The 9,549-nt window shown below is 36.9% G+C and overlaps 1 long non-coding RNA gene across 1 annotated transcript; it reads right to left on the reverse strand.

Moving 5' to 3' along the window:
- LOC129050824 (uncharacterized) lies at positions 1-8,904 on the reverse strand. The gene is made up of 3 exons (XR_008514650.1): positions 8,704-8,904; positions 4,651-4,723; positions 1-1,636 (listed from the first exon to the last, which is right to left on the reverse strand). It is a non-coding gene; the product is annotated as an uncharacterized LOC129050824 (long non-coding RNA).
- Between the last annotated feature and the right edge of the window lie 645 nt (positions 8,905-9,549).

The raw sequence follows: 9,549 nt of genomic DNA on the forward strand, positions 1-9,549 counted from the left end.
TTTTCTTCTTCCCAATTACAGCTTTAGCCTCCCTCTATTTGACCTTCCCTACACACAGGAGTTGATGAAATGCTTAAGCATAGAACCATCCCCACTCTCTGACATTCCTAACCAAGAGCAAGGCCGTTCTTTTTTGGATCTGCTACAACCCAACCAAAGCACAAATCCTATCATAAATCCCTCTTAACAGGCTATTACTGAGATATTCCATGGCTCCTCGTGGTGTGGGAAACCACACACCATGTCTTTTGCTGTGAGTAATAAATACAACTTGTTGAACCGTAGACATTTACTTGGTGGTTTTAGCTGGAGGTCCTTGACAGCATGACTGTTATAAAGCTGTTAATAAAGTAAGTATAAATAAATGTTAGCTGCTATTATTGTTAACATTAGCATTAGTATAATTAATATTATATTTTCCTTATTTTTTCTTTTTTTCTGTCCATGAGAATATATTAGTCACAGATTATATACCAGAACCAGCACTGGCAGGCAATAAATTTTTAGGATGTGATGTTTGAACACACACAAGACAGAACTTATTAGGACAGAAAATGTGAGGAATGGGGTGGAGGGGGAGGTTATTGGGTGTGGAATAAGCACAAAATGTGTGGTGGGGAAAACAGAAGTCTGTCCTAGATATTTTTTTGCGGGAAAATGTTCAGCTGAAAGATTTCATCTAATATATTAAGAACACTAATTGTCAATGAATTACAAATAACTACATAGACAAAATGATAGTCTCTGATGCTTTTTCCAGAAACAAAGTTAGTTCAAATTAAAAATGTATGGTAATTTATGTTTGGGGAATTTGAAGGCAGTTCAAAGTCAATGGCAATTTATCCTACTACATGATCAGTATCATTGATTATGTAATCAGCCTATTAGCAAATGCATTCAAAATTTTCCAATATTCATGCAGCTTTAGAGCTTAAATAAAAGGCATATTTAAATTACGTTGAGAAGAATGTTATATTCTTAATTGGGACATTGCAATGAATATTCTAGTTTGCATAGTTGGATAATTTTCAAATAGTGTGCCTAGGTTAAGAAATCTAAAACCTGTAAAACACTAAACCAGTACACCTTTAATGAAGAGTAAATTATTTTTAAATGCTTGCTTTTTTAAAAAAGGTATATTTTATTTTGTATTTTTTATATTTTTAGTAGAGACAGGGTTTCACCATCTTGGCCAGGCTGGTCTTGAACTCCTGACCATGTGATCCACCTGCCTTGGCCTCCAAAAGTGCTGGAATTACAGGCATGAGCCATCGTGCCTGGCCAAAATGAAGTATATTTTAATAATAGTATAAGAGTATCACAAGGATGCAGTTTAAGTATGTATAATTTTAAAAGCTCCCCATTTGAGTCATACCTTGATCACCTTGAAATAGTCTAACATTGGAACTGTGGAAAAAACACTGGATTGGACTCAAACCTACCTGGATTGTTTAATCATGGTCTTTTACTTACATTTGTGGTAACTTCAGCAATTTTGTTAAGCACAGCATCTTAGATTCCTTAACTGAAACATCATGATTTTAATTTTTCACTAAGGTATGTGATGATCATGAAAATTGAGAAAAAGAATGCCGTATCTTCAGGACTTGGTATTAATAAATGAGTAGTTATATTCCTGTAACAAAAAAAAAGCATGTGAAATTCCAAAATTAAGCATCAGCTGCTTTGTCAGTGTAAATCCACATCCTCACCTCATTTCAGCATCAGTAATAATCTTGAGCTAAGAGACTAACACTTAACAGGGTTCTAAGTAAGAGTCGGTCTTGGAAGCCCAGAGATGCAGGATCAGAACATCTCATTACAAAGCTGTAAAGTACTTTCAATAAGACAGTAAGTTCCTTGGTGAAAGGGAGTGAATCTCTGCATTATCAGTATTTAGTTTAATGCAATGCTTATTGTAGACAATCAATTCATGATTTTTTGAAACACACAATCACCAACTTTAGGGCCCTTATGAATCGTCTACTCTAACCACATTGTATCAGAGTAATTCTCTTGATCTGTTCCATTGGAAGAGTCTCTTCTTTTCTTGACTTCACTTTCCTATTGTTCATCTTTCACCAAAATCCTGAGGAAAGCTTCTAATTTATTGATGGGTAGCATAAAAGGGTTATAGGATATAGCATTACCTACTGCCTTGGGTTCATGGATCAATAATTTGCATGGAGCCCAATAAAATACACCACCAATCCATAAATTTCAATCCATCCAAAAGATGCTAGGCAGCCTTTTCCAAAGGGGGTAGTTGGTGGTGAGTTTCTTGAGGACCCGTTTTCTCAGTAGCTACTTCCTTGTTTAAAAAATGATCTTTCAAAAAAGACCTTTGAAACTTCTTTATCAAGGATCCTGAGCAAAATGGCAAAATTGCTCCCTTGTCCCATGCAACAAACACAAGTTCTCTAACACCATTCAGCTCTGCAAGCCAATGTTGAACATGAATTTATTTTTGTTTCCTCCCCCAGACTAATTTTATTCTTGTGAAACATCTGCTTAGTTTTTAATCTCCTGGACTAACAGGTCATTAATCATTTCTTTATGGACCAAATGATTCACATCAGTGTAAATAACTCCTGTAATATTGTTCTCTCAATTGAGTGACTCTTCAACAAAACGATAATGAGTAGGATGTGTAACTTCTGCTAATCTTGTTTATTATTTGTGGGCCATGCCAATGGTTTCAATTTATTAAGATTTCTGGCAGGAAAGCAGAACTCACAGCCGTCCAATTTCAGATAAGCTAACATTCTTAAGATTCTTGGTAGACATTTTTAAATATAATCCTCGAAGCTACATAATTTTCGCATTCCACTAGCAGCTCCTAAGGTCTTTATATTTCTAATCTGCTTTTGGAAATTATAGGTAAACCATGACATTTGGCTACTATCCTGTTGGAACCAAAGGTTGTGTGGGCTCTGGCCAACCCTCTCAGATTTAAGGAAGAGTCCCCAAGGAAAAGAAGTAGGTTTTATATTTCAAGGTATGCATATCCACAAAATGCAGTACCATTTTTTTATCCAAAGTTATTCTCTCACACCCTTTCATTCTTTCATAATTTTTTTCTTTTGAGGACAAAAATTGATTTGAATTTTAATTTTTTAAAAATAAAATAGATTGATCATAGTGACAATGGAGAAAAAATAAAACAATCATGTGTATTCTGATATTTCTAATAGGGAAAACTTGGAAAATGAGTCCACTGATGAATAATCCAGAATTATTAATACAGAATTCTTAATTGTTAATAACCCATTAAAAGGGTAATGTCACAATCAAAATGTTTCTATATAGATTTATAAAACTCACAGGACAATCTTGATATTTAAATATTCTTATTAAATGTAGTATTTAATAAGAATATAATATAAATTATAATATAAATTCTTATTAATATTCTTAAGTATTCTTGTATTCTCTTAGATGTTTAGCATAAGAAAAAGTGTTGCTAAGAAGGCATTTTATTCATAATTCTATTAGACAATGATGTTCACTTTTCCACTGGCCAGACAGAAAATCCATCAAACAACAATAAAAAAAGCAGGGAGCATTAACGATGCACTTAAGAATAAAAGAATTACCAATATGTTTAAGATGTGTCTCTGCCCTCAAACAGTGCACATTTTATAACACCAGCTGGTTTCTAAACATAGACAGGGAGCCGTGGCTCACACTTCTAATCCCAGCATTTTGGGAAGCTGAGGTGGGAGAATCACTTGAGCCCAGGAGTTTGAGACCAGCCTGGACAACATAAGGAGACCCCATGACTACAAAATTTTTTTAAATATAAAAAATAAAAATTAGCTAAGGGGGTGGTGCACACCTGTGGTCTCAGCTACTCGAGAGGCAGAGGTGGGAGGATCAGTTGAGCCTGGGAGTTCAAGGCTGCAGTGAGCCTGGGTTAGAGGGTGAGACCCTGTGTCAATAAATGAATAAGTAAATATAGATAAATATTAATTATGCATTCTGAGAAGCATTTAATACCAGTGGTTTGTCAAAGTAAAGCAGAGTTCCAAGAAATAGAAGCCATTTGGCTTCATAAAGCATATTTTTTTCCAATAAATGAATAAAGTTATTCAAATATTTACTGAATGCCTATTTTGTGACAGGCACTATTTGGACTAGAGATAAACAACTCATGAGTAAAATCAGACACAGTCACCGTTCTCAGGGAGTTTACACAGAGCTTGAAGAATGAGAACAGGACTCAGGGATTTGGAGAGGACTAAATAACAGGCAACAAACAGGTCTTGAGCTCATTAAAGAAAGGAACTGGGGGCTGAGCGTGGTGGCTCACGCCTGTAATCCCAGCACTTTGGGAGGCCAAAGCAGGCAGATCATGAGGTCAGGAGATCGAGACCATCCTAGCTAACAAGGTGAAACCCTGTCGCTACTAAAAATGCAAAAAAAAAAAAAAAAAATTAGCCAGGCATGGTGGCAGGTGCCTATAGTTCCAGCTACTCGGGAGGCTGAGGCAGGACAATGGCGTGAACCCAGGAGGCGGAGCTTGCAGTGAGTGGATATCGTTCCACTGCACTCCAGCCTGGGCAACAGAGCGAGACTCCGTCTCAAAAAAAATAAATAAATAAAAGAAAGGAACTGGGTTTTAGCATTTACTGAACCCCTAATACCTACCTTGGCACAGAAGGCATTCATTATGTAGTCATTAAGTGAATACATGGCTGAATGAGAGAAATACACACTGCTCCTAAAATACAAATAGGTAATTAACTACGGACATTTCAATACAAAGCATCATTTGATAAATATTTTTTAAAAAAGGTCCCATATATTATAAAGAACTAGGTTGAAAGCATCTACTCATTCCATGTGTGCCTGAAAGTTCAGAAATTCTTTTGAGCAATGAGTAGAAAGGCCACATGGAAACACTGTTGAAACCTGCATGAGTCTAGGCAGGTATAGGAAAAATAAAGCCTGAGAGGATTATTTCCAAGGACAATAGGATTAAGGCTCCTGTTTTCATGATTTTAATCCATCATAGCAGAGGAGAAGGCAGCTCTTCAGAGCTTTAACAAATGTTAAACTCTCTTTGCTTTGTGTATAAAGCACTCCACACCACTGCTCCCTTTAGAAGAGAAGCTGATGAGGTCCTAGCCTGAAAAGTTCAGAAACCCATAGAGTAATATTAGTGGTTTCTAAGTCTTTGGTACAAGAACAAAAACAAAATGAAGGAGACGCCGGGTCCTGAAGGAGTTTGGCTAGTAAATGAGTGATGGCCTCTTTCCATTTTCTGATATTCAATTGAGCCACAGCAGATGGGCAGAGGCTCCATGGGAAAAATGAATTATGCACATCAGACTGTTGTTGCGTTTCTCACAATCATATTTTCATCACTTCACCTGTTGTATGTCTTGGGCTGATTAGTTATGCACCTCATCTCATATTGGCATTCCTGGTTCAGAGATAATCTTTAATTGGTTTTTCCCTTCCATATGTGAGTCTGTTAAAGATTTTTGTCTCTCCTTTACCTCGTGAAACAAAGTTTGCACACTGACTTATTTTGGAGAGGATGATGGTGAGGGCTATAATATTAATATTTATTGTGAGACTTGGATGGAATGATTTGTGAGCAAAGCACATTTTAAGTGGTAGGCAAGAGGAAAGTTTATTGGTGCTAGTATCCATCCTGTGCTTAGGGAATGGATATTTGATAAGACATTTTTTGAACCAAAACAACAAATTGGCAAAAGTTACTGTATCAGGGTAGATCAGACATCAGATTAATTAAAGTCTTGCTAAAAGGCACATTCACCTGCTTTTTATTTGACATCTCCACAATTAAATTCATCATTTTACTTCCTAAAACTCTTCTTGCAACTTTAAGATCAGATAAGGATTTAATCATCAAGGAAAGCGGGACCTTGTTGTGGAAAGAGCTTAATTTGGGGTTTAAATCTGGTTTTGGATGCTTATTTACTGTGTAGATGTAGGCAAGCCACTTCACCTTTTTAAACCTCAATTTCTAATACTGCTTCCACCTTCAAAGGGTTGATGAGAAGATAAAGCAAAACAATGTGGGTAATGTCCCTTACAATGCTTGGGGAGAAAATAAAAGAACTGGATCTGTTTAATAAAAGATTGCTGAATCTGAAAGAATGTAGTAGAAAGTGAATTAGACTAAAAGTTAATCCTTATCTGCGATTTTTCTGTAATATTGGGAAAGCAAATATATCTATGGAATACTTTTTTTCTGAACAAAACCAGTACATATTTACAGTGATTTTGCAGAAGCAAAGGTAGGAGTTTCACAACCCTACCCATTTGGATCTCTCCCCTTCCCCACCACACATTGGAGTCTGGCCGTTTGGCTCAGCAATCTCTAAGGTCCTTTTCATCTCTGGGATTCTCTGACAAAAATAATAATGCATTAATATAAAAAAAATGCATCTTAAATGTAGATCCTTATTTTTGTCAGGATCTATTCAGGGAAACAGAAACCATGAAAAGTATGTAGGACGGGCGCAGTGGCTCATGCCTGTAATCCCAGCACTTGGGGAGGCCGAGGCAGGTGGAGCACCTGAGGTCAGGAGTTCAAGACCAGCCTGGCCAACATGGTGAAACCCCGTCTCTACAAAAATACAAAAATTAGCTAGGCATGATGGCAGGTGCCAGCTACTCAGGAGGCTGAGGCGGGAGAATCCCTTGAACCCAGAGGCAGAGGTTGCAGTGAGCTGAGATCGTGCCATTGCACTCTAGCCTGGGTAACAGAGCAAGACTCTGTCTCAAAAAAAGAATAAAAAAGTATGTAAGTCAAGTGGATACAACAATGGGAAAATGTATTACATGGGTGATAGAATTGCTAAGAAGCCACAAGAAGATCAGTGCAACTCAGAGATTGACAAAAGCCTTTACCACCCTAGGCAGGAGGTACCAAGGGAGGTGCAGAATTACCAGATTCCAAGGGCTAGAACCATAGTTTGAAGGCAGCTAGAACCACAAATGTAATTTTGATGCTCTCCAGATCCAGGCTGAGGCAGAGAAAGAAGATGAATACATTTGGATTTCCTATTTCTCCTGTCTTCCAGTTTCTCACCAACCTCTTCTGTTGGCTTAACCTACCCAGAAGTTGGCTAATCTGAGAACCTTCAGAGAGCAGCTTTCCTGTCACCCAGAGCAGAATGGACAAAGGGTAAGGAATTAGATCTGAGAGCAAACAGGTCGGGGACTGGTCCATGTCAACGGACTCACTGATAGTAGAAAAGGCTTATTTATAGCAGCCTTCAGTTACATGAATGGGTAACCCCATGACTTATCTATAACTTATTTGTATTTATTTTTATTCTTTAATATTCTACATTGCAAAGCAACACATTTTTAAAAAATTATTTTGAGCAAGGTTAATGAGAAGGCAAAAAATATCTTGGGATCTCAGATCTATGAATTTTGAGATTATTTTTATTCATATCCCTCTCTTTCCACTCATTACTTGGAGATGTACAATATTATCTGAAGTGTTCTGATCAGTCCTGCAATAAAAAAGTCCACCTGAATTTAACCCAGTGTTTTCCAATAACATTCAATAATATATTATTATATTTTAAGGGGCACCATTTAACTTAACCTGGATCTACTCACCTTGTAAATGTAAGTATAAACCACAGACATAGTACAAACAATATTTGGAAATACTTCACTTGACATTCTTGCTTGAAGTGTTTACATAATAGAAACTCATTCATACATAAGATATGCTGTTCTAGTTTTGAACACATTTGAAAATTTGGGGAGGTAATTTTATTTTATCTTCTAATGACTGGTTTTGTCTTTTAGAAGAAAGTTAAAGAACTAGTAAATAGAAAGTGACTATTTTCAAATATCTCATAAATTATATCTAGCATGTGCCCACCTCACTCGTCTCATTCAAATCCCAACAGTATTATTTTCTTCTCCAAATCCTCAAATGCTTGGTTTTTCTGACATCGTTCTGGTCATTCTCCTGGAAATGTTATTGTTTTCAATATCTCAACTACCATATGGTTGTCAGATGGTGCATATCATAGCTGGTGGATTCTTACCAACAAAGAGCAAAATTGAGCTATCATTCCTCTTATTTGAAAAATATTAATTTCCCTGGGTAAGTTGGTGTGAGAAATACATCATGTAGTTGCATATCAATTTTGTCACCCAAAGTATTAGAAGGAAATCTAGGCTAGAAAAATGTGGAAAACCCCATGTCTGCTATCCCATGTAAGTGGTCAAAGACGGATAAAATCTAGGAATCCTGATTCTGAGATTGTTTATGTAACTATCTTCCAGGAAACGTTTGCCTGCCAAGAATGAGCAGTAGAACAGAGATTCAGTAGACACTTCCTGTCCCCTTGCAAGAGATTCTGATATTTCCTCTTATTTGAAGGCAACTGCCATAGTGAACTCATGAGAAGGTGTTATGCCTCTTGATTCCGTTGCGAAAGCTCAAATGTCGACATTCAACACTTATCTATACACTCTCCTTCTAGTTTTGTTTTGTTTTTTTGTTTTTGAGACGGAGTCTTGCTCTGTCACCCAGGCTGGAGTGCAGGAGTGTGATCTTGGCTCACTGAAACCTCTGCCTCCCGGGTTCAAGCGATTCTCCTGCCTCAGCCTCCTGAGTAGCTGGGAATTATAGGCGCCTGCCATCATGTCACGCCTGGCTAATTTTTTGTATTTTTAGTAGAAACGGGGTTTCACCTTGTTGGCCAGGCTAGTCTCGAACTTCTGACTTCAGGTGATCCACCCACCTTGGCTCCTTCTTCCGTCACCTACATCACCTGTGAGGACATAATCCCTAGGTTCCGTTTCATGCCATCTTGTACTGCATGGTCATTTCAGTTGTTGTCCATGGATGACTGTCTGCCTTAGACTAAGCAAAATTAAGAATATCTTCCTAGTCTGGAACTAGGAAACAGTCTGAGCTCTAAAACTACCCTGAGAGGCTCAAGAGAAAACCAGAAATTGTAAATGCTTAAAGGAACAAAGTAGGAATATTCCATAACTTAGTGACTATTATGAAGAAAATGTTGATTTTAGTGCTTGATACATGATGGCTATAAACAAAAGCTTATGTGTCATTCTTGTTTAAAATATACTTATATTGTTTGTTCATTAGCACATTCTGAAAGGTAATTAGAGGGTAGTGAACCGTTACTCTATAAAGATGAGTTATCATGGATAAATTAGCAAATTATTCATTTAGGTATATATGTGTGTTTGTGAGAGAGTGTACACATATGCATTTGTGCATGTGTGTATATACATGTATAAAAATAAAAATGCATACCTCATAGAATTTCTTGAAAAAATAAACAAATCAGTCCATATATTCATGTAATGCATATAAAAGACTTAGCTGACAACTTTGTGCTGTTGTCTTTATCTACCAAATACAACCCTAGGCACGGGAGACTTTGTTTCACTTGTGACAATTAACTGCAAAGTATTTTTTTTATTATTATTATACTTTAAGTTCTAGGGTACACGTGCACAACGTGCAGGTTTGTTACATAGGTATACATGTGCCATGTTGGTTTGCTGCAC

The sequence above is a fragment of the Pongo abelii genome, chromosome 18 (assembly GCF_028885655.2).
Source record: "Pongo abelii isolate AG06213 chromosome 18, NHGRI_mPonAbe1-v2.0_pri, whole genome shotgun sequence".
Taxonomy (NCBI): domain Eukaryota; kingdom Metazoa; phylum Chordata; class Mammalia; order Primates; family Hominidae; genus Pongo; species Pongo abelii.